At 45.7% G+C, this 23,380-nt stretch overlaps 1 protein-coding gene and 1 pseudogene across 1 annotated transcript in view; both read left to right on the forward strand.

The window, feature by feature from the left end:
• The window catches only part of BFSP2 (beaded filament structural protein 2), a 77,986-nt gene that overhangs the window by 16,379 nt on the left and 38,227 nt on the right, over positions 1-23,380 (forward strand). The window lies entirely within an intron of this gene.
• LOC147379102 (transmembrane protein 254 pseudogene) lies at positions 11,667-12,040 on the forward strand (annotated as a pseudogene).

Below are 23,380 nucleotides of genomic sequence, written 5' to 3' on the forward strand. Positions count from 1 at the left end.
TTATAGACAAAGAAACTGAGGCCCACAGAGATGCAGTTTCTCTGTGAGTTAGTGTTCTAGTCAGGACCAACTCAGTGTTGGCTGCCCCCCAAAAATTATGAAAAGCCTCCTATTAAACTCATTTAAAAGACCCCAGGGACTTCCCTGGCGGTCCAGTGGTTAAGACTTCACCTTCCAATGCATGGGGTGAAGGTTCGATCCCTCATGGGGGAGCTAAGTTCCCCAGGCCTCACAGCCAAAAAACCAAAACATAAGACAGAAGTAATAGTGTAACAAATTCAATAAAGACTTTTCAAAAAAAGAATAAATCAGAGACCCAAGATCCTGAAGGGTAGACGGGCCAGTGATCCCCTGAGTGCCTACTGTTTGATAAGATGGAGTCATAGTCAGTGAGAGCCCTTCTCTGAGAGGAGATTAAACTCTGGGATATGCCTCCTTTTTCTCTGCTTTTCTTCCTCTTCTAATTTGGGAGGAACTGCCAGAAACAGTGATTGATCCTTACCCTAGCTTGCTCTAACTGGAACGAACTGCTTTAGCGAGGACACATTAGGCTGGGCGCCTTCCAGCTGTCAGGCCGCTCAGTACTGGGACTTGAAAGTTTAATAGCTTGGCTGTCGGGGAATGGTGCGGCCCCCCAGGGATTTCTATTTTTCTTCTTCAGTGATTTTTTAATGCTTAGAAAAATGTGCTGAGCAGTCGGCCCTGAAGGCAGAACCTCTTTATCTGAATGGAGCTGAGGAGCTCCGGTGGGAGCCTATGGGGGAGGAGAGAGGGGTGCTCCTTGGAAAACGCTCTCCTACATCAGAGGCTTCCACAGACTGCGGGGTGGAGCCACAGTCTCCCTTGCAGGGGTGATGGCTGCCACCACACCTAGGTCCACGGGGCCCCTTGAAGTGCTGAGGGTTCTTCCTGGGAGGAGAGGCCACGCCCAGTGGGAGGAGCCCCCTGTGCTGACCCCGAAGGATCTGGGTCTGAGAGCGAGGCAGGCACCAGTTACAGCCAGGCTGACCACTAAGAGTACATAGATAGGGGGACAAAGTCAGGTGTATCGCTTGCTGAAGCAGGAGAGAAACACTCTGAGGGAACCTGGGACATCTCAGGAAGAGGGATTGCAAGGAGCTTGTTGTGAGGTGTAGGCTTGTACTGGGCAATTTGGAGGAAGTTAAGAGTAAGGACTTGTTCTGTATCTGATGCTGTCAGGAACCAGGGGCTCTTGGATGATGGGGTAGCTTACAGTTTGGACCCAGAGGACAGGGTGCAGCAGGCCTAGAGCCGTTGTGAGTAAACAGCAGTCCCTCACAGCACTGGCTGGAAGGAGCCCATTGAGTTTATGTGGTTGGAGAGCATTGACCTTGCCTCTTGGTTCAGATGCGATCATGCGGAGGCCTTGTCTCTGTCCGCCCCCCACCAGGATCGCAGAGCAACACTGGTGGTCGCTGATACACTGTGAACGTTTGTATTCAGGTGACCGTACCACGGCCCAGCTCTTAACTGCAGCTGCCTGCTGTTAGGCCCAGGGTTTTCCATCCTCTGCCCAAACTGGGCCTCCTGAGCAGCCTGACCTCAGTGGGGGAAGAGGGGACTTGGAGACAGAGCTGGCAAGTCGAGATCTCTGCCTCACATGTGGCTACGCAGGGCTCTCCAGGCTGGGCCAAGGCATGGTTTGTTTGGGAAGCAGGACTCTGATCTCAGAAATGCTGGGGCCCCACACCCCTGCCTGTCTCACCTTCTCCCCCCAGGAATCAGTCGTGCACCTCTCTGTAAATGAGTGGAACAGAGTGACAGAGACCAGGCCCGACTTTGTCCTTCCCTAATATGAGGCCCTTATCTCAAGGTGAGGGGGATGACCCTATTTCACAGAATTGTGAGAATTCTGGGAGATAACGCAGGGAACTAGAAGCTTCCAGAAGGCAGGGACTTCCTGCCTCTCTACTCCCTGATCTTTCTCTGGCACCCTAGACAGTGCCTAGCACATAGTAGATACTCAATGAATATTGATTAAATCGACAGAGAGACATGACCCGCAAAGTAACTACTTAATAAGAGGTTTTCCATTATACTTGTTTGCTGGCTGCCATAAGGAAGCACCACAGAGAGGGTGGCTTAAACAACAGAAAGGGACTCTCTCCCACTTCTGGGGCTGGAGTTGGAAATCTAGGTGTCAGGGGAGTTGGTTCCTCCTAAGGTCTCAATGGCAACCCACTCCAGTGTTCTTGCCTGGAGAATCCCAGGGACGGGAAACCTGGTGGGCTGCCGTCTATGGGGTCTCACAGAGCCGGACACGACTGAAGCGACTTAGCAGCAGCAGCAAGAGCAAGGTCTCTAAGGGAGGATCTGTTTCAAGTCATCTTCTACCTTCTGGTGGAGGCCTGCAGTCCTTGACCTTCCTTGGCTTGTAGATGTATTATTTCAGTCTCTAACTTCCTTTTCCCTGTGTTTCTGTGTCCAATATTCCCTCTTATAAGGACACCACGTCACACTGGCCTAGGGTCCACCCTAATGACCTCATCTTGATTGCATCTGTAAAAACCTCATATTTACAAATAAGGTTGCATTTACAGATACTTCAGCATATCTTTTGGCTGGTACACAGTTCAACCCATAACATCAGCTATTGTTTATATCACATTACAGTCTTAATTTCCAACATTTTATCCTGTTTCCTCAAATGTCATTTAAAGGTTCCAGAAATGTCAATATTTCTGCACCTAATTCATTTCACCCTCACTTCCTTTTGCACTTGAAATCAGATTCCAAATCTGTGTGGTGTATGAAACCACACACATGGTACAGAGAACCCAGAAGAGTTTTTATATTTATATATTAGAAACACAGTAAATGTCACTAAGTTGCTGTATGATCTTGGACAAGTTATTCCACATCTCTGAACCTCAGTTTCCTCAACTGTTAAATGAGATTGGGTCAAACTGACATCTTGCAGACACACAGGTAATAGGTCAGATTCTACTTCATTCCATGGACACGAAGTACGGGTGACTCCCACGTCTGTCTTCACTTCAGAGCTAACAGGCTGTGTGCCCTGCAGCAAACCCATTTCACTCCAAGTGAAATCACACTTACAACATGAGAGGGTGAAATTCTCTGATCTCCCAAGCCTTGGCCCTAGACCTTCTGTCACTGTTCCTCATTATCCCCAAGCCATGGAGGACGCCTAAGAGAAGAAACTTCCCTCCCATCTGCCTGGTTCCCTAATCTTTCGTGGCTATGCTAGTTGGCCGGCTGGGATAGGACTGTTCAGCATATGTTGGCCACCTGCTTCATTTTCAAGGGTCAAGTGGTGCCTGTGCTCCAGTACTGATGAATCAGTTTTACTGACCCGCCCCCCCGCCCCGCCCCCCACACACACACCTGCCAGAATATATTGAAGGTCTTGCTAACTGGCAGTGAAGGGAGAAATTGGCTTACTGAGAGAGCACAGAGCCCACACCTGATCCATGATCACAAAAACCCAGATTAAATGTAACCAATAGACACCTGGAATTTCCAGCTTGAACACCCCCCAGCATCATGCCTGACCTAAAGGTGGTCCTGGATACAAGTGAATATTTTTTTCTGTTCTCAGATGGGAATCACGCTCCCATGGCCCACTGCTGTCATTCATCCCCAAGAGCAGAGGTTTAGTCCAACAGGTCCTGAATCTAACCCCTGGGACAATGCCAGGCACAGAGAGAGTGGAGGAGAGAGGGAGGAGGACAGAAGGAGACAGTGCCTCACAGTGATTCACGGTACAAGCTACAGAGTCCAAAAAGAACTGCATTCAAATTTGACTTTGCAATTGACTGGACTTGTGATGGAAAACAAATTTATTGGCCTCTCTGAATTTCAACACATCCTCATCTGTAACATGTGGATAATAATATATACCCTACAGGATTGTCATGGGAATTAAATAATTCACTGAAAGCATTTAGCTTAGTGTCTAGCCAGGCACGTGCTCAATTAACTGTAGTGGTAATTTATGTCACTGTGTGTAGTGATTAAAATGATAATAACTGCTTGGATTGTAAGGCCTTCCCAGTACCATCTGCTCAGCCAACTCTTCAGTACTGCAGGATGAAGGAATTAGCAGTTGTGCAGGGGCAATCAGAGAGGGATATCTTTTATGGGTGTCAGTTCTAGAAGGTCTTTAGGTCTTCATAGAACCATTCAACTTCAGCTTCTTCAGCATTACTGGTCGGGGCACAGACTTGGATTACTGTGATATTGAATGGTTTGCCTTGGAAACGAACAAAGGTCATTCTGTCATTTTTGAGACTGCACCCAAGAACTGCATTTCAGACTCTCTTGTTGACTATGAGGGCTACTCCATTTCTTCTAAGTGATTCTTGCCCAAGTAGTAGATATAATGGCCATCTGAGTTAAATTCACCCATTCCAGTCCATTTTAGTTCACTGATTCCTAAAATGTTGATGTTCACTCTTGCCATCTCCTGTTTGACCACTTACAATTTACCTTGATTCATGGAGCTTACATTCCAGGTTTCCATGCAATATTGCTCTTTATAGCATCGGACTTTACTTACATCAGTAGTTACATTCACAACTGAGCATTGTTTTTGCTTTGGCTCCATCTCTTCATTCTTTCTGGAGTTATTTCTCCACTCTTCTGCAGTAGCATATTGGGAACCTATCCAGGGTGTTCATCCTTCAGTGTCATATCTTTTTACCTTATCATACTGTTCATGGGGTTCTCAAGGCAAGAATACTTAAGTGGTTTGCCATTCCCTTCTCCAGTGGACCACATTTTGTCAGAACTCTCCACCATGATCCATCTGTCTTGGATGGCCCTACTTGGCATGGCTCATAGTTTCTTTGAGTTAGACAAGACTGTGGTCTATGTGATCAGTTTGATTAGTTTTCTGTGATTGTGCTTTTCATTCTATCTGCCCTCTGATGGATAAGGATAAGAGGCTTATGGAAGCTTCCTGATGGGGGCGGGGGGGTGTTGTTCTGATGGGCGGGGCCTTGTTCAGTAAATCTTTAATCCAATTTTCTGTTGATGGGCAGGGCTGTGTTCCCTCCCTATTGTCTGACCTGAGACCAAACCATGGTGTTTGGAGATAATGAAGATAACAGCGACCTCCTTCAAAAGGTCCCAGGCACCTGCTACCACTCTCAGTACCCCTGACCCTGCAGCAGGCCACCACTGACCCACGCCTCCTTTTTGAGATTCCTGGACACTCACAGGCAAGTCTGGGTCAGTCTCTTGTGGGGTCACTGCTCCTCTTCCTGGGTCCTGGTGCACACAAGATTTTATTAGTGCCCTCCAAGAGTCTGTTTCCCCAGTCTTGTGTAAGTTCTGGCAGCTCTATGGTGGGGTTAATGGCAACCTCCTCCAAGAGGGCTTATGCCACACCCAGATCTGCTGCACCCAGAACCCCTGCCCACTGCAGAGGCCACTGCTGACCCATACCTCCACAGGAGACACTCAAGCACTCAAAGGCAGGTCTGGCTCAATCTCTATGGGGTCTCCTGGTATGTACAAGGCTTTGTTTGAGTCCTCCGAGTGTCTCTGGCAGGTATGGGACTTGATTCTAAACGTGATTTTTGCCCCTCCTACTGTTATGCTGGGGCTTCTCCTTTGCCATTGGACATGGGGTATCTGTTTTTGGTGGGATCCAACATTCTCCTGTCAATGGTTGTTCAGCAGCAAGTTGTAATTTTGGAGTTCTCGCAGGAGAAGGTGAGCTCACATCCTTCTACTCTAGAACTAACACCCAAGAAAGATGTCCTTTTCATTATAAGGGACTGGAATGCAAAAGTAGGAGGTCAAGAGATACCTGGAGTAACAGGCAAATTTGTCCTTGTAGTACAAAATGAAGCAGGTCAAAGGTTAACAGTTTTGCCAAAAGAATGCACTGGTCATAGCAAAGACCCTCTTCCAACAACACAAGAAAAGACTCTACATGTGGACATCACCAGATGGTCAATACCAAAATCAGATTGATTATATTCTTTGCAGCCAAAGAAGGAGAAGTTCTATACAGAAAAAAACAAGACCAGGAGCTGACTGTGGCTCAGATCGTGAACTCCTTATTGCCAAATTCAGACTTAAATTGAAGAAAGTAGGGGAAACCACTAGGCCATTGAGGTATGACCTAAATCAAATCCCTTACAATTACACAGTGCAAGTGACAAACAGATTCAAGGGATTATGTCTGATAGACAGAGTGCATGAAGAACTATGGATGGAGATTCATGACATTGTACAGGAGGCAGTGATCAAGACCATCCCCAAGAAAAAGAAATGCAAAAAGGCAAAATGGTTGTCTGAGGAGGCCTTACAAATAGCTGAGAAAAGAAGAAAAGCTAAAGGCAAAGGGGAAAAGGAAAGATATACCCATTTGAATGCAGAGATAAGAAAGACTTCCTCAGTGATCAATGCAAAGAAATAGAGGGAAACACTAGAATGGGAAAGACTAGAGATCTCTTCAAGAAAATTGTAGATACCAAGGGAACATTTCATGCAAATATGGGCACAATAAAGGATATAAACGGTATGCACCTAACAGAAGCAGAAGATATTAAGAAGAGGTGGCAAGAATACAGAACTGTACAAAAAAGATCTTCATGACCAAAATAACCACGCTGGTGTGATCACTCACCTAGAGCCAGACATCCTGGAATGTGAAATCAAGCGGGCCTTAGGAAGCATCACTACAAACAAAGCTAGTGGAGATGATGGAATTCCAGTTGAGCTACTTCAAATCCTAAAAGATGATGCTGTGAAAGCGCTACATTCAATATGCCAGCAAATTTGGAAAACTCAGCAGTGGCCACAGGACTGGAAAAAGTCAGTTTTCATTCCAATCTCAAAGAAAGGCAATGCCAAAGAATTTACAAACTACCACACAATTGCACTCATCTCACACGCTAGAAAATAATGCTCAAAATTCTCCAAGCCAGGCTTCAACAGTACATGAACTGTGAACTTCCAGATGTTCAAGCTGGATTTAGAAAAGGCAGAGGTAGCAGAGATCAAATTGCCAACATCCGTGGGGGCATCGGAAAAGCAAGAGAGTTCTGGAAAAACATGTACTTCTGCTTTATTGACTATGCCAAAGCCTTTGACTGTGTGGATCACAACAAACTGTGGAAAATTCTTAAAGAGATGGGAATACCAGACCACCTGACCTTCCTCTTGAGAAATCTGTATGCAGGTCAAGAAGCAACAGTTAGAACTGGACATGGAACAACAGACTGGTTCCAAATTGGGAAAGGAGTACATCAAGGCTGTATATTGTCACCCTGCTTATTTAACTTATATACAGAGTACATCATGCGAAATGCTGGGCTGGATGAAGCACAAGCTGTAATCAAGATTGCTGGGAGAAATATCAATAACCTCAGATATGCAGATGACACCACCCTATAGCAGAAAGGGAAGAGGAACTGAAGAGCCTCTTGAAGAAAGTGAAAGAGGAGAGTGAAAAAGTTGGCTTAAAACTCAACATTCAGAAAACTAAGATCATGGCATCCGGACCCATCACTCCATGGCAAACAGATGGGGAAACAATGGAAACAGTTACAGACTTTATTTTTCTGGGCTCCAAAATCAGTGAAGATGGTGACTGCAGCCATGACATTAAAAGATGCTTGCTTCTTGGAAGAAAAGCTATGACCAACCTAGACAGTACATTAAAAAACAGTGACACTACTTTGCTGACAAAGGTCAGTCTAGTCAAAGCTATGGTTTTTCCAGTGGTCATGTATGGATGTGAGAGTTGGACTATAAAGAAAGCTGAGCACCAAAAAATTGATGCTTTTGAACCGTGGTGTTGGAGAAGACTCTTGAGAGTCCCTTAGACTGCAAGGAAATCCAATCAGTCCATCCTAAAGGAAATCAGTCCTGAATATTCATTGGAAGGACTAATGCTGAAGCTGAAACTGCAATCCTTTGGCAATACTGGGAAAGATTGAAGGCAAAAGGAGAAGGGGGCGACAGAGGATGAGATGGTTGATGGCATCACCGACTGGATGGATATGAGTTTGAGCGAGCTCTGGGAGTTGGTGATGGACAGGGAAGCCTGGCGTGCTGCAGTTCATGGGGTCGCAAAGAGTTGGACACAACTGAGCGACTGAACTGAATTGAATCTGAGATGTACCCTTGGTGTCTGAAAAGCATCTCACTCTGTGATAGAAATCCAACAGTAGACTCTAGGCCAAATTAGAGCGGCTAGGGACTCCCTTGTAGGCGGGGCTGGGGGCGGAGGGCGGGCGGGGTCTCAGGCTGCTGTCTTTGACCAGATTATCTTGGCAAGTGGCGCCACCTTCTGGACCGTCTAGGAACTGGCTTGAACTCCTAGTCACCCAGCTGCAAAATCTGATTTGTGCCAAGTTCTGGATGCCTATAATCATCCCTTCATTGCTAGAGCCACCCTGATCCAGAGAGGCCAGCCACACACTTCATACCCCTCAGTCAGTCAGTTCATGTCAGGATTTTCATGACAGCTCCCAATTTCCTGAGGATTATAAATCAACCATAAAATTGCACTTTGCCCCAAGACTTTGCATATTATTATCTAGCAAGTCTGTTCTTATTCTCTCCTGCTTCCATTTGTGGTGGGAGAAACCACCTCCTCCTTTTCTCTTTCAGTTGCATTTTCTGTGGCTTTGGGTTTTAGATGAGAGCTTGAGTTTGCAGTAGGTGTCCTGAGTCCCATCTGCTCTCAGCTCACCAAAGACTTTGCCTGGGTCCCCAGTCTCTCCACCTTCATCTTCTCATCTACAAAAGGACAGACAGAATTACACCTGCCATCATGGCCCCAACTCTTTTGAAACTGAAGGAGAATAATATGAGTGGGGAAAACGCCCTGTCAGTGTCAGAGATTAGGCTGCAGCTCCTCAGCCTGCGGGTATAATTAGTGTCACATGTAAGTACAGAATCTTAGCAATAACGGCGTGTGCTGGCCCCACCCCCTTCCTCAGCAGCAGGCTCCACAGTGTAACCTTTGTCATGGTGGCTGCTGTGGAGCTGGCACAGAACTCACTTTTATTCTGTTCATTCATCAGGCATTGATGGGTCTACTCTGCACCAGGCACTATGGAGTTCGGATATTAAAGGGTCAAAATTCTTGGCCTCTAGGACCTGGAGAGCCAAGAGGGATGAGAAGTGAATAAATGAATCTGCACATTGTTGAGAGCCTGCCGTGTGCCGAAGCATAGTGCAGGGTGTGTGATGGGTGTCAACTGTGTGTTAAACAGGAGGGCCTCTTGAGGTCTGCTTACAAAAGCAGCTTTGGTTTGAAAGGGACCTCTTCCAAGGTCCCTTTCAATGTATTCAGTGGGAGGTACATGCTGTCTCCTGCCCCTTGTTGAAAATATGAATGGTCTCAGGATTTTTCTAATCACTTATAGGTAATTAAAAATTCCATGCTTATTTTAAGTCCCAAAACACTGTCTCAATCCAGTAAACAACATGACTGGTCAATATATTATTCAACCCATGGACCCACGTTTTCCCTCCTCCCTGGTAGGCAACCCCCGGCCCTGCCCTGCCCTCCCCGCTGCTGTTTCTAATGCAGTCAGTGTGTAAGCAGGAAGGAAGGAGAGGAAAGGAAGGCAGAAAGGTTCTTCCTTGAGAGACACTGTTATAAGGTGGCTTCACAATGTCTGGGTGTGGCTGGAGTTTAAACCAGGTTTCTTCTCCTGAGGACGTTTCCCTTAGCTCTTCTGAGACGCCCCTCCCCCTCTGCAGGACTAGCTGCAGGGAGAGGCCTCTCCTCTGCTGGTGCCCCCACGGCAACCCCACCCCCAAAGGTGCCCTCTGGTAAACCCCTCTCAGTGGAGCCCAGGCTGTCACACCTGTCACAGGGTCTTGCCTTTGCTGCTGGGGCAGGTGAACCTCCGGGCACTGAAAGAGGAGTGAGCAGCTTCCCATCTGGGCTCAGACAATTTAACATTCTGTTACACATGCACGTGGTTTAGTCCTCTTGGTACTCTGGGGAGAAAGTTTCCTTATTCCCATTCTACAAACAGGGGCCTTTAGAACATCACACATCCACAGGTGACAAAGACAGGGTTTGAAGTCCTGTCTCTCTGATCAAGGCCATGTTTCTCCCATGAGTCCTTGCTATGGTCACTAAAGAGCAGAGGGACCAGCCATCACACCTCTCTGTGCCTTGGTTCTTCATCTTGCGTGATCTCCAAGAGCCCTTTGCATTCTAAAACTGCAACATGAAATGTCTGAGTTGAGGTTTCCTGCAAGCCATAGGCAAAGCAATCTGCAGGGCCTCGGCCTCCAGTGTGAGAGGCAGCAGAGCTCAGCGCTCCACTTCCTGCCCTAAGGCCCCACGTGTCCTGCACCTTAATCAGTGCAGGGAGAGACAAACCCCTTTTAACTGGTGCTGGCCTTCTTCTCCCTCCATGAGGATGTGCCCTGTACTGAGCAGGAGACGAATTTGCTTCCTCTTCCACAGGCTTAGTTCCCACCGCAGCTCCTGCTGAGAGGGTTCTACCTTGCTGAGCAGGATGCGGTGTTTCAAGAGAGGAACTTTCCAGATAGCATAGCTCTTCTTCTAAATCAGCTATCTCATCTGGAGAAAAACCCTGGCTGTCCTGGATGTGTTGGTTGTCAGTTGCCCCAAATAGAGCCCTCCTAAGGGATTTCCAAAGATAATCTGGGCTGTGCAATGGCCCTGCTCTCCTAACACTTGCTTTGGCGCCATCTGTAGGAATCAGTGCACAGCAGTTCTCTGCTGTCTCCATAGATCCTCACAGCCTCTCTGTGGAGTCAGATCCAGCGTAATTACCTCCTGTTACCGATGGGGAAACTGAGACTTCGAGGTGAAAAATACGTGCCTGGTAAAGGCCAGAGCCAGGACTGGAACCTTGATTTCCTATTTCAAATGTAATACTTTGAGTTCTGTCCTCTCTTTTTTGCTGGTGCCCTTCTCTAATTGTCTCCCTATCAAATCCCATTCCTGGACATGGAATCCAAACCCACCTTCCTGCTCCTCAACCAGCCCCGGGGTTAGAAGGTGAGGTGGGATCTCAGGCAAAGGAAGGGTGAGGATTCTTCTATAGTTCTTTCAATAGACTATTAGCCACATCCACCCTGCCAATCTACTGACCTGCCCATCCTACACCATCGTAATAAATTGAGATTTTATGTCCATATAACAGAGAAGGGTTTATCTCCTTCATTAAATTAGCCTGGGTGTTCAGACCCAGGTTCAGGGGCAAAGCATATTAATTCCTGATTGCCCTTAAGTTCTAGTGGAGGGTAACAAAGCTAATGTTTATTGAGCATTTACCATATGGCTTCCCTTGTGGCTCAGATGGTAAAGCGTCTGCCTACAATGTGGGAGACCTGGGTTTGATCCCTGGGTCAGGAAGTTCCCCTAGAGAAGGAAATGGCAACCCACTCCAGTATTCTTGCCTGGAAAATCCCATGGACGGAGGAGCCCGGTAGGCTACAGTCCATGGGGTCGCAAAGAGTAGGACAGACTGAGTGACTTCACTTCACTTACCATATGCCAGAATTTGTTCTGAGGTTCTTGCATCTCTCAAGCCATTTGACCTGACAACAACTCTATGTGGCCCACACTTTTATAATCCCCCTTTTAAAGATAAGGCAACTCACAGCTTTATCTCCCCGCACACTGCCAGTGGCCTGCCAGGCATCCCATGATGTGCTCTGCAGCGATGGGGAAGTCGAGAGGAGATGAGGCCTACTTCCAGAGGAGCCGTCTGTTCTGGGTTACTGTCATCATCCTTTCTTTTGGCTATTACACGTGGATGGTCTTCTGGCCTGAGAGTACTCCTTATCAGAGCCTGGGACCCCTGGGCCCTTCACTCAGTACTCGCTGAAGCATCATCACACCCTCGTGCATGGTTGGTGTTGGCTTGCCTGGATGATTCTCGTGGGAGTGTCCTTGTATGCCATTGTATTGCGCAAGTCTAAAGGCATCACGAATACATGGACCCAACTGCTCTGGTTCCTACAGACGTTCCTTTTAGGGATGGCATCTCTCTATTACTTGATTGCTTTTAGACCAAAATGCCAAAAACAAACTTAAGATACCCAAAAAAAACTGAATCACTTTATTGTACACTTGAAACTAATATAATGTTTTTAACCAACTATACTTCAGTTTTAAAAAAAATTAAAAATAAATTAATTAATTAAAAAGAGAGAGAAAATATAGCATATAAAGTTCCTAGGGGGAGAAAAGAAGATATTCAAAAGCTTTCTCTATACTTTGATATTCAGCCTCATCTTTTTTGAGGGGTGCTGTGTTTACTTGATGTTCCTACTTTCTAGAAAGTTAAGGCCCTCTAGTTATTCATGATTCCCTCGTCAGCTCTAGTTAAAGTTAAGTAGATAGTAGAAAAAGATTTTAGCTTTCTAATTACGCAGACTAACGTATTTGGCAAAGCGCTCCCAGCTACCTTCCTGTGGTCCTTGGCTGCACTGACATTCTCCCAGTCACCTGCTTTAAGCCACATACTAAGTTTGAGATACCCTTGCTCACGCCTTCTGATTAAAACACCTTACCCTTAACCACCACCATCTTATCAGCTCGCCTTTCCTCCAATTTTTTTCTACCCACTTGATCCAAAATAGAGTGAGGCCTCCACAGCACATCAATTCCACCCAGTTATTGGACACCTGTGAGGCAGGATCTTCTCTCAGGCTTCCATTTCACATTACAGAGAAAGATAAGGAAGACAAACAAGTGCCTGGAATGGGGTGGGCTGAGCAGTGACACAGAGGACATGTTAGGAATCCAGAAGAAAGGATTGGAGAATGCCGTTTCTGCCCTCCCAGCCGGAAGTGGTGTCTCCTTTCACTCGGGCCTCCGACACAGTGCTCTGTGGTGTGCAGGTCTGACGGCCACTTTCAGGTCAGGACGGCAACTTAGACAGCTTCGTTTTCAACCCTAACACCTGTCCCATTGCCTCACACAGTGTTTACTCCGACTTCACTTTGCACTAGTTCAGCAGCATTCCAGTTTTTATTTGGAAACTGCAGGACCGGTACAGTGTACACCTGTCTCAGAGAAAAGCACAGGACTGCCCTTGGCTCCCATCTTTCTGTGGGTCTCCTACAGGGTGGGAAACCTGTGTCTTTCCACCCTTTCCTATTCTTAATTACTTTTCTCCAGCCTCTGTAGATGTGTCCCTCCTGTTCTGACTCACTCAGCCATTCCTGTTCTAGAGAGTCTAGCTCATGGTCCTCCAGCTAATGACTACCTCTCTCATTCACCTGGCTATCTCTTACGATTACTAACTGGCTGGGGCAGAAGGGTTATTGACTGTCACCTCTAGGAGACTGCAGGGATCCTTTCCTGAAGGCCGCCCTGGTTGCAGTTTCACCAGGAACTAGGCCTTGTTGTTTTTTTCCCATGATACAGTACGTCATGTTATTTGTTTTAAACTAATATTTGTGAGAAACAGATCCCTCTCCCCGCTCCCCTCAGAAAAGAAGCTCCAGGGAAAACCACAGCCATGAAACATGGTAGACTATGAATTGCTTTTGGTAGAGAGTGACTTCTGCACAAAAATCCAGGTCTTTCCCCCTGCTTCTTTTGTGATTGAGGGGTTATTAATGGTTTCAAGGATAATATGGCAGATTACTGAATAAAATGTGAACTGTATCTCCAATTTAAAAAATAATAATAATAAAGATAAGGCAACTCACAGACTTAGAAAACAAATTTATGGTTACCAAAGGGGATAGGGAGGGGAGGGATAAATTAGTAATTTGTGATTAACATATACATGCTACTATATATAAAATAGATAACAAACTAGAACTATGATATAGCACAAGGAATTCTACTCAGTATTTTGTAATAACCTATAAGGGAAAAGAATCTGAAAGATAATATGTATGTAAGAGAATATATATAAAAAAGACTATATGTAAAAGAATATAAACATATATACAACTGAAATACTGTGCTGTCCAGCTGAAACAACACTTCATAAATCAGCTATACTTCAATGAAAAAATAAAATTTAAAAAATAAAATAAAGATGAGTAAACTGAAGCACAGAACAGTTAAGTAACTTTTGCAAGGTCACACAGCTAATAGGTGATAGAGACAAGTCTTTCAACTTGGGTAGTTTGATTCTACGGCCTATGTGCCCAACAGCCCACGAGACAGCTTGAGGTATCCTGACCCCAGAGAGTTTCTGGGATGAGAAGAACGCTTGTCTTAGATGGATGCCCTAGAGGCAGAGCCCAAGTCTAGGACTCCTTAGCAGGTGGCATATTATAGAGGTGTTCCTGGAAAACCTGTGAGGGAGAAACAAGCAAGCAAATCATCTCAGCTTCAGGGGAACTCAGGAGGGGAATTTCCACTCAAAGTTGTCCTAATCCCAAGTGAGGGAGCTGGGCTTCCGCACCCCATGCTTGTCAGTCATTCCCAAAGGACTAGCCCAGGGAACTGAACAGTGGGCTCTGCTGGCCTGAGGGCCCTGCTCCAAAAAGAGTCCCAAGTGCAGACTATGGGAAGCGAAAGCACAGGAAACCCACAAGCACAGAAAATGGTGGAAAAAACAATCCAAGAGGATGTGGCCGAGCGCCGACAATATCTGCTCCAGCAGCCACACTGAAATAGGGAAGAACTTGCAATTCAGTTTAAGCCTCAACAAGTCCCCAGTGTATTTCAGAGCAGCACAAATTCCTCTGATGTTGGCAAGCTCTCAGGAACAACTCTTGTCAAAGGGAAGTAGAGGATAACTATTAATATTTCTGCAGAGCCTCCTCCAGGTGAGCACAAAGTGCCCCTCGGAGAGCCCATGCACCTGCGACCATACCCAAGTGGCCGACCCAAGCCTCTGCAGCCACCTACGGCAGCCTCGCCCACACAGACCGCACTGCTCTGCCCCACTCTCCCAAGCCAAGTCTGCCTCGTCTTCATCCTTGCTGCCCAGAGGCCTCTTCTGGAGCTCTAGAGGTCCCTACTGCCCTCTACCTGGTCATCTCCCACCACCCCTGATCTGCCTCCTCTGCCCAGTTGTCCCAGCCACTCTTGCTCTACACTTCAGGAGCATGGGCATGCCAGCCACTGCACTGACTTTCTTTCCCTTGTTGTTGAGTGGTGTTGTCTCATTCTTCTTAATTTATAAAATATGTCAAATATATAAAATGGATACCCAGCATCTGAAATTGTCCGCCTTAATGTTATTTGTTACAGACTTTTTTTTAAAAACGCACAAAGATTTCAGATACAGCTGAAACCCCTTTGTGCTTTGTCCTGATTCCATTCTCCTCTCCAGAGGCTACCACTCCTCTACATTTGGCATTTATCATTCCCACCATGCTTTTATCAATTTTACTATGTGTGTATATATATATATATCATTTGTAGGATTATCTGCATGATTTTAGACTTTATATTCAATTGTATTACATTGTGCATTAGGGTTCTCCAGAGAAACAGAATCAACAGGATGTTTCAGGGAAACATTTTAAGGAATTGGCTCACACTATAATGAAGCTGGAAGTCCAAAATCGAGATGTCAACAGGTTAGACACCTGCTGCTAAGTCGCTTCAGTCGTGTCCGACCTCTAACGACCCCATGGACTGCAGCCCACCAGGTTCCTCTGTCCATGGGATTTTCCAGGCAAGAGTACTGAAGTGGGTTGCCATTGCCTTCTCCAGGTTAGACACCTAGGAAAGAGCTTTTGTTCCAGTTCAAGTCCAGAGGCCATCTGCTGGTAGAATCCTTTCTTCCTCTCGGGACCTCAGTCTTTGTTCTATTCAGGTCTTCAACTAATTGAATGAGGTCCTCTCACTTTACTCAAAGTCACCAATTAAAATGTTAATCTCATCTAGAGTAATGTTGGACCAAATATCTGGGCACCGTATTAGTCGCTCAGTCATGTCCAACTTTTTGTGACCCCATGGACTGGAGCCTGCCAGGCTTCTCTGTCCATGGAATTTTCCAGACAAAAGAATACTGCGGTGAGAAGCCATTCCCATCTTCAGGGGATCTTCCCAACCCAGAGATTGAACCTGGGTCTCCTGCATTGCAAGCATATTCTTTACCGTCTGAGCCATCTTGGCACCATTTGTTGCTGTTGTTAGGTTGCTATGTCCAACTCTTTGTGACCCCACGGACTGCAGCACACCAGGCTTCCCTGTCTTCCACTGTCTCCCAGAGTTTACAAAACTCATGTCTATTGATTCAGTGATGCCATCCAACCATCTCATTCTCTGTCGCTCCCTTCTCCTTCTGCCCTCAGTCTTTCCTACCATCAGGGTCTTTTCCAATGAGTCCCATCAGGTGGCCAAAGTATTGGAGCTTCAACTTCCGCATCAGTCCTTTCAAAGAGTATTCAGGGTTGATTTCCTTTAAGACTGACTGGTTTGATCTCCTCACTATCCAAGGGACTCTCTCAAGAGTCTTCTCCAGCACCACGGTATCAATTCTTTAGTGCTCAGCCTTTTTTATGGTCCAAATTTTACAACCATACATGACTAATGGAAAAACCACAGCTTTGACTATATGCTCCTTTATCAGCAAAGCAATATCTCTGTTTTTTAATACGCAGTCTAGGTTTTTCATAGCTTTTCTTCCAAAGAGCAAGCATTTAAAAAAAAATTAACTTATTTATTTTAATTGGAGGCTAATTACTTTACAATATTATAGTGGTTTTTGCCATACATTGACATGAATCAGCCATTTCGTGGCTGCAGTCACCATCCACAGTGATTTTCGAGCCTAAGAAAATAAAATCTGCCACTGTTTCCATTTTTCCCCCATCTATTTGCCATGAATTGATGAACCTGGATGCCAAGATCTTAGTTTTTTGAAGGTTGAGTTTTAAGCCAGCTTTTCCACTTTCCTCTTTCACCATCATCAAGAGGTTCTTTAGTTCCTCTTAGCTTTCTGCCATTAGGATGGTATCATCTGCATATGTGAGGTTGTTGATATTTCTCCCATCAATCTTGATTCCAGCTTGTGCTTCATCCAGCCCAGCATTTCACAGCTCAACTTTGCATACAAATTAAATAAGCAAGGTGATAATATACAGCCTTCATGTACTCCTTTCCCAAATTTGAACCAGTCCATTTTTCCATGTCCACTTAGAACTGTTGCTTCTTGACCTGCATACAGGTTTATCAGGAAGCAGGTAAGGTGGTCTGATATTCCCATCTCTTTATGAATTTTCCACAGTTTGTTGTGATCCACAAAATCAAAGGCTTTAGTATAGTCAATGAAGCAGAAGTAGATGTTTTTCTGGAATTCCCTTGCTTTTTCTATGATCCAATGCATGTTGGCAATTTGTTCTCTTTTCTAAACCCAGCTTGTACATTTGAAATTTCTCAGTTCCCATACTACTGAAGCCTAGCTTGAAGGATTTTGAGCATTACCTTGATAGCATGTGAAATGAACGCAATTGTACAGTAGTTTGAACATTCTTTGCCATTGCCCTTCTTTGGAATTGGAATGAAAACTGACATTTTCTAGTCCTGTGACCACTGCTGAGTTTTCCAAATTTTCTGACATATTGAGTGCAGCATTTTAACAACATCTTTTAGGATTTGAAATAGCTCAGCTGGAATTCCATCACTTCCACTAGCTTTGTTCATAGTAAAGCTTCCTAAGGCCCACTTAACTTCACACTCCAGGATGTCTAGTTCTAGGTAAGTGACTGCTGCTGCTGCTGCCACCTGCTGCTGCTGCTGCAGCTAAGTCACTTCAGTCGTGTCCGACTCTGTGCGACCCCAGAGACGACAGCCCACCAGGCTCCCCCGTCCCTGGGATTCTCCAGGCACAAACACTGGAGTGGGTTGCCATTTCCTTCTCCAATGCATGAAAGTGAAAAGTGAAAGTGAAGTCACTCAGTCGTGCCGGACTCTTAGCGACCCCATGGACTGCAGCCCTCCTGGCTCCTCCATCCATGGGATTTTCCAGGCAAGAGTACTGGAGTGGGGTGCCATTGCCTTCTCCATGGTTATCCAGGTCATTAAGACCTTTGAACAATTCTTCTGTGTATTCTTGCCACCGCTTCTTAATCTCTTCTGCTTCTCTTAGGTCCTTGCTGTTTCTGTCCTTTATTGTGCCCATCTTTGCATGAAATGGCCTAGTCCAATTGACACAAGAAATTAACTGTTATATATTGTTTCCTTAAGCAACTTGCTTTCTTAACTCTCCATTTTGATTTTGAGATTTGTCCTTGTTGATGCATGTTGCATTTCATTGTATTTACATCATAGGTTATGAATTTTTCTGTCGATGGACAGAGGTTGCTTCACTGTCAAACCAAAGAGGTTGCTTCGGTTGACTGTCACAAACAAGAGGGGCACAAACTTCATGTACACTGGAGAGATTCTTTCTAGGTCTGAGGTGGGCAAACTACAGGCAGGCCAAGTCCAGCCAAGCATCTATTCTGTAAATAAAGTCTTACTGGAGCACAGTCACACCTGTTCATGTGCTAATTGTATACTAATTGGCTGCTTTCACACTCCCAGGCAGAGTTGTGGATTTGCAACAAAGACCACAAAGCCTAAAGTATTTCCTCCCTGTCCCACTAGAGAAAAGGTCTCTGGGAATTCCCTGGTTGCCCAGTGGTTATGATTCTTCCCTGTCCCCGCTGAGAGCCCCGGTTCAATCCCTGGTCAGGAAACTAGGATCCCACAAGCAGCCACAGAACACCCCCCAAAAAAGAAAGGGTTTCCTACTGGGCTCCAGGCTGGTACCTAGAAACAGCATGGGCTCTGCCTATCATCAGCTTTTAGCCAACATTGCCAAATGCCTCCCCAGAGTGGCCACACAAACTTACCCTCCCAGAAACAGAATATGAGGCCCCCCTCCTTCATATCCTCTACTTCCAAAGGTCTGCCAGTCTGATGCTTGTGAACTGGTTTCTCATTGCTTTTTCATGTTTGGCTCTTTAAACATGTATCACTTATTCATTCAACAAACATCTATTAAGGGATTATTGTGTGCCTGGTACTATCTAGATAAAGCTGCTCCCTTTGACAGGAGAAAAAACTAAGCTACTCAGTGTTAGAATCACAATTCAAACATGGTGGGTGGTGAGGCAAGATGGTTGCGTGTGGGTGGTGCAGGCATAACCTGGAGAGGTTAGCACCATGAAAAATGATCAAACAGCTGACTATTCTGGAGGCCTGAGGATGCTCGGTTGAGAAATAAAGCAACAATTTGGCTCTCTGCCCACAGCTTCTCACAATCAGGGGCACTTCCATCGTAATTCTTAGCAAAAAGGATCTGTATTTCACATAGGCATCATTAGAGTCGTTTAGTAATTAAACTGGTTTCCTATCTTCTCTTTTGACCTTAGAATATAAAACATCTGCAATTATAAGAGAAAAAGTGAATGTGAGAAAGAAACTGTCCATAAATGATACAGCAAGACATACAGCTTTATTATTTAAAGTTATCAAGAGAGCCAATAAATAAAGGGAAAGGGAGGTGGAGTGTCAGAGCAGTAAATCTTCATATGTCCACCAGGAAGTCAATAAATAATGCCTATGGCTGTAGGCAATCAAAAAATCTGTAGAAAGATGGGGCAAGCTCTGAACAGACAAACAGCTGGGGACTAGGACATGAGGTTACAAAAATGTGGGCCTGGGAGTGCTTTTTCTTTACAAACCTTTATAAGCATTTCTTTTTAGTACTGTCTAATTTTTAAACTAGACATGTCTGCATGGCTTTATTAATTTTTAAGTTGAAGTACAAGAAGTGCAAAAGAGAGTTTCTGAAATAATTACAGATGAAGTGACATGTGTATAACAATCTGAGATAAGGAGTAGAGGTCAGTGGAAATGGAGGTTTTTTTCATTAGCCATGAGATTTTAATTGTTGAAGTGAGGAGATATGTCTCTTTCTACGTTTATATGTAATTTTATGTAGTTGAAATTTTCCATAATAAAAAATTTTTTAAAAAGAAAAACGGGCAACGAGCTATGAGTCAGACATATGAGGATTAAATTCAGCTTGGATGCCTAGTCCTGTAGGCAAGTTCCTGTACTCTCTGGGCCTCAGTTTCCCCACTGGGAGGCTGGGTGGCCGGGTTTGGTCATGGCATGCAGAGGTAGCAATCTGAGTCAAGGGCTGGAACCTGGAAAGGCCCTCATCTGTTCAGGAAAATAGTTCAGCCCACAGCGGGGGAGAGGAGAAAGAAAGCCAGAGTGAAGAGCAGAGTCAAGTTGTCAGGGTTTAAATAAGAGCACACCCCTGAATAAATTCCAATTTGCTCTTAGTAAGTTCATGCCAGCAGAAAGGGAAATGGGAAGTTGGAAAGCATTTGTTTCAAATGTAGAAAGTGGAGAGACGCAGAGAGAAGTCCCAGAGGGAGACCAGCTGGCTGCCCAAACAGAGCTTCCCAGAGTCACCATATCTTGAAATGCTTGTGCTCAAAACTCTGATTTTATTAGGGCATCTGTAGAAATTAGGGCCAGCTCATGACAAAGAAACCCTTCTGACATGTATAGCCAGGATTACATCTGCCATACTGTGGCGGTTAAACTCTTTGTTCAAAGCAAGTCCAAGGTAACTGAGGCAGGATGTTGGGGGCTGTGGAATGAAGGAGGCCTCCAAGGAGGGTGAAGACAAGGGAATTCTGTCCTCCCATGACAGAGGGCAGCCTCTAGGGACTAGGACCTCCTGATTGCCCAGCACTGTGAACACCAGCACCCACACCAGCCTCTTGCTCCACACTCCTCCGACCTCTCCTACTAAGACTTCTTCTCTCAGATGGACTGCAGTGTAATGATGAGGTCAAAACTCATATGCAGTACGGACTCAGGAGGGTTCCCCCAACCTCAACTTCCCCAGAAAGACCGAAATTAGCCTTCAGTGTCCCTGATTCTCCCTGGATGCCCAGTGGCTGTGACTATGCTTGAGATGAGCTGTCCGGGAGGTGACACTTTCTTCACTACCTGATGACATGTCCCCTGACTCCACCTGCGGGTGCTACCTTAACTCATTCCGTGGGCTTCATATTTTCCATCTACAGGTAACAACTAGCAGGTTGAACTAGAAAAGAGATGATTAGGACTCAAACCAAGCTGGATAAGGGATGGGAATGGAGTGAAGCATGTCAATGTAGGGAACTGTTATGTTTGATTTGGGAGTGAGGGGAAGGGCCAAAGGTGATTCTCAGGTTGGAAGTAGGTACAACACTGGCTGTGCCTTTAGGGGCTCCCCTGTCTGGTTGTCCCTGAAGAAGCAGCACCATTTCTGGGCCCATGTATCCATCTCATCCTGTACCACACACTGTGCTGGGGATGGGACAACAGCAGAACAGAAAAGCAGAAAAGCCTGACCTCAATGAGTATATATTCTGGCAGCAAGTAAATCAAGAAACAAAAATTGGTAATAATTATAAGCTGTGATGGGCTCCTCTGGTAGCTCAGGTGGTACAGAATTCACTGCAATGCAGGAGACCCCAGTTCAATTCCGAGGTTGGGAAGATCTCCTGGAGAAGGGACAGGCTACCCACTCCAGCATCCATGGGCCTCCCTGGTGGCTCAGACAGTAAAGCATCTGTCTGCAATGCAGGAGACTTGGGTTCAATCCCTGGGTTGGGAAGATCCCCTGGAGGAGGGCATGGCAACCCACTTCAGTATTCTCCTGGAGAATTCCCATGGACAGAGGAGCCTAGTGGGCTGTGGTTAATGGGGTCACAAGGAGCCGGACATGACTGAGGAACTAAGCACATATAGCTGGGATAAGTGTTTCAAAGAAAGGGAACAAGGCAGAGAGAAAGAGTGGAAGAAGATCCTGCCTTAGGAGAGGAGGTCACGAGAATGGAGCCACCCACACAAAGAGGAGAGAGCGGTCCAGGCTGAGGAGTCACTGCCCACCAAGGCCTCAAGGCGGGAGGGAGGCCCGCATGGCCCGCAGGCTTTAACCTGTGAGCAGTGGGAAGACCGTCACACCTGCAGGGCCTTGGGGGCTGCTGTCAGGAGTTTGGGTTTTATTCTAACCAAAAGAAACACTGCAGAAGAGTTTTTATTTAATCACAGCAACATGATCTGATGTGAAGGGTTGAAGAAAATCTCCCTGGAAGCAGGATGCAGCACGGACTCAAGGAGAGGAGGACACATGGATTAGGAGGATGGTGTCTTGGGGTCAGACAGCATGACGGGATGTACACCAGGGTGCGGGTGGAAATGTGAGATGCAGATGGATTTGAGGTACACTGGGGCAGGAGTGGGCGTAAAGCTGACTAACCTTGGTGTTGGATTAGATGTGGCAGATGAGAGAAAATGTGATGTCAAGACTCTGGTCTTTGGGTAGGTGTTGGTACTGTTTACTGGCATGGAGAAGTGGGGGGGCGGTATTTGAGGGAAAAGAAATTCCGTTTTAGTCAAGTTAAGTTTGTTAAGTGGAGAAGATGTCAAGGGGAGAATGGTACACAAGCCTGGAATAGAAAGGAACGTTCTGGGCTAGAGACAAAAATACAGAAGTCGTCGCATATACATTTCAATCCATGCAAATGAATCAGATCACTTATGACTATAAAGAACAAACCCAAAGACCCAATCCTGAGAAACTCTAGCATTTAGAGGTCAGAGAAGAGAGAAAGATTTCACAAAGGAAAAAGTCAAAAGCTGGCCAAAAAGTAGAAGGAAGAGTGGGGGAGAGTGGCTCATGGGAGCCAAGAGAGGAAAGCATGTCTTGTGACAAACGCAATAGGCAGGTCAGGATGAGCACAGAGATGCATCTGTTTGGCTTGGAGATATGGTGGCCTTCGCCATCTTGATGAAATTGCAGTAAGAGTCGGGTAGGGACAGATGATGATTTCTTGTTCATTTATTGCTGAAAACAAGTCATTGTTGCTGTTGTTCAGTCACTAGGTCTTGTCTGACTCATGATCCCATGGACTGGAGCACAACAGGCTCCTCTGTCCCCCATTATCTCACAGAATTTGTTCAAATTCATGTCCACTGAGTCAGTAATGCCATCTAACCATCTCATCCTCTGTCGTCCCCTTCTCCTTTTGTCTTCAGTCTTTCCCGGAATCAGGTTCTTTTCCAGCGAGTCAGCTCTTCACAGCAGGTGGCCAAAATATTGGAGTTTCAGCTTCAGCATCACTCCTTCCAATGAATATTCAGGGTTGGTTTCCTTTAGTGTCAACTGGTTTGATCTCCTTGCTGTCTAAGGGATTCTCAAGAGTCTTCTCCAGCACCACAATTTGAAAGCATCAATTCTTAGGCTCTCAGCCAACTCACATCCATACATGACTACTACAAAAACCATAGCTCTGACTCTGTAGACCTTTGTCAGCAAAGTGATGTCTCTGCTTTTTAATAACGCTGTCTAGGTTTGTCATAGCTTTCCTTCCAAGGAGCAAGGTCTTTTAATTTTATGGCTGCAGTCACTATACACAGTGATTTTGGAGCCCAAGAAAATAAAATATGTAACTG

This window comes from Bos grunniens, chromosome 1 (assembly GCF_055505025.1).
Source record: "Bos grunniens cultivar Pamir isolate PY7600 chromosome 1, Bosgru_T2T1.0, whole genome shotgun sequence".
NCBI classification, from domain to species: Eukaryota; Metazoa; Chordata; class Mammalia; order Artiodactyla; family Bovidae; genus Bos; species Bos grunniens.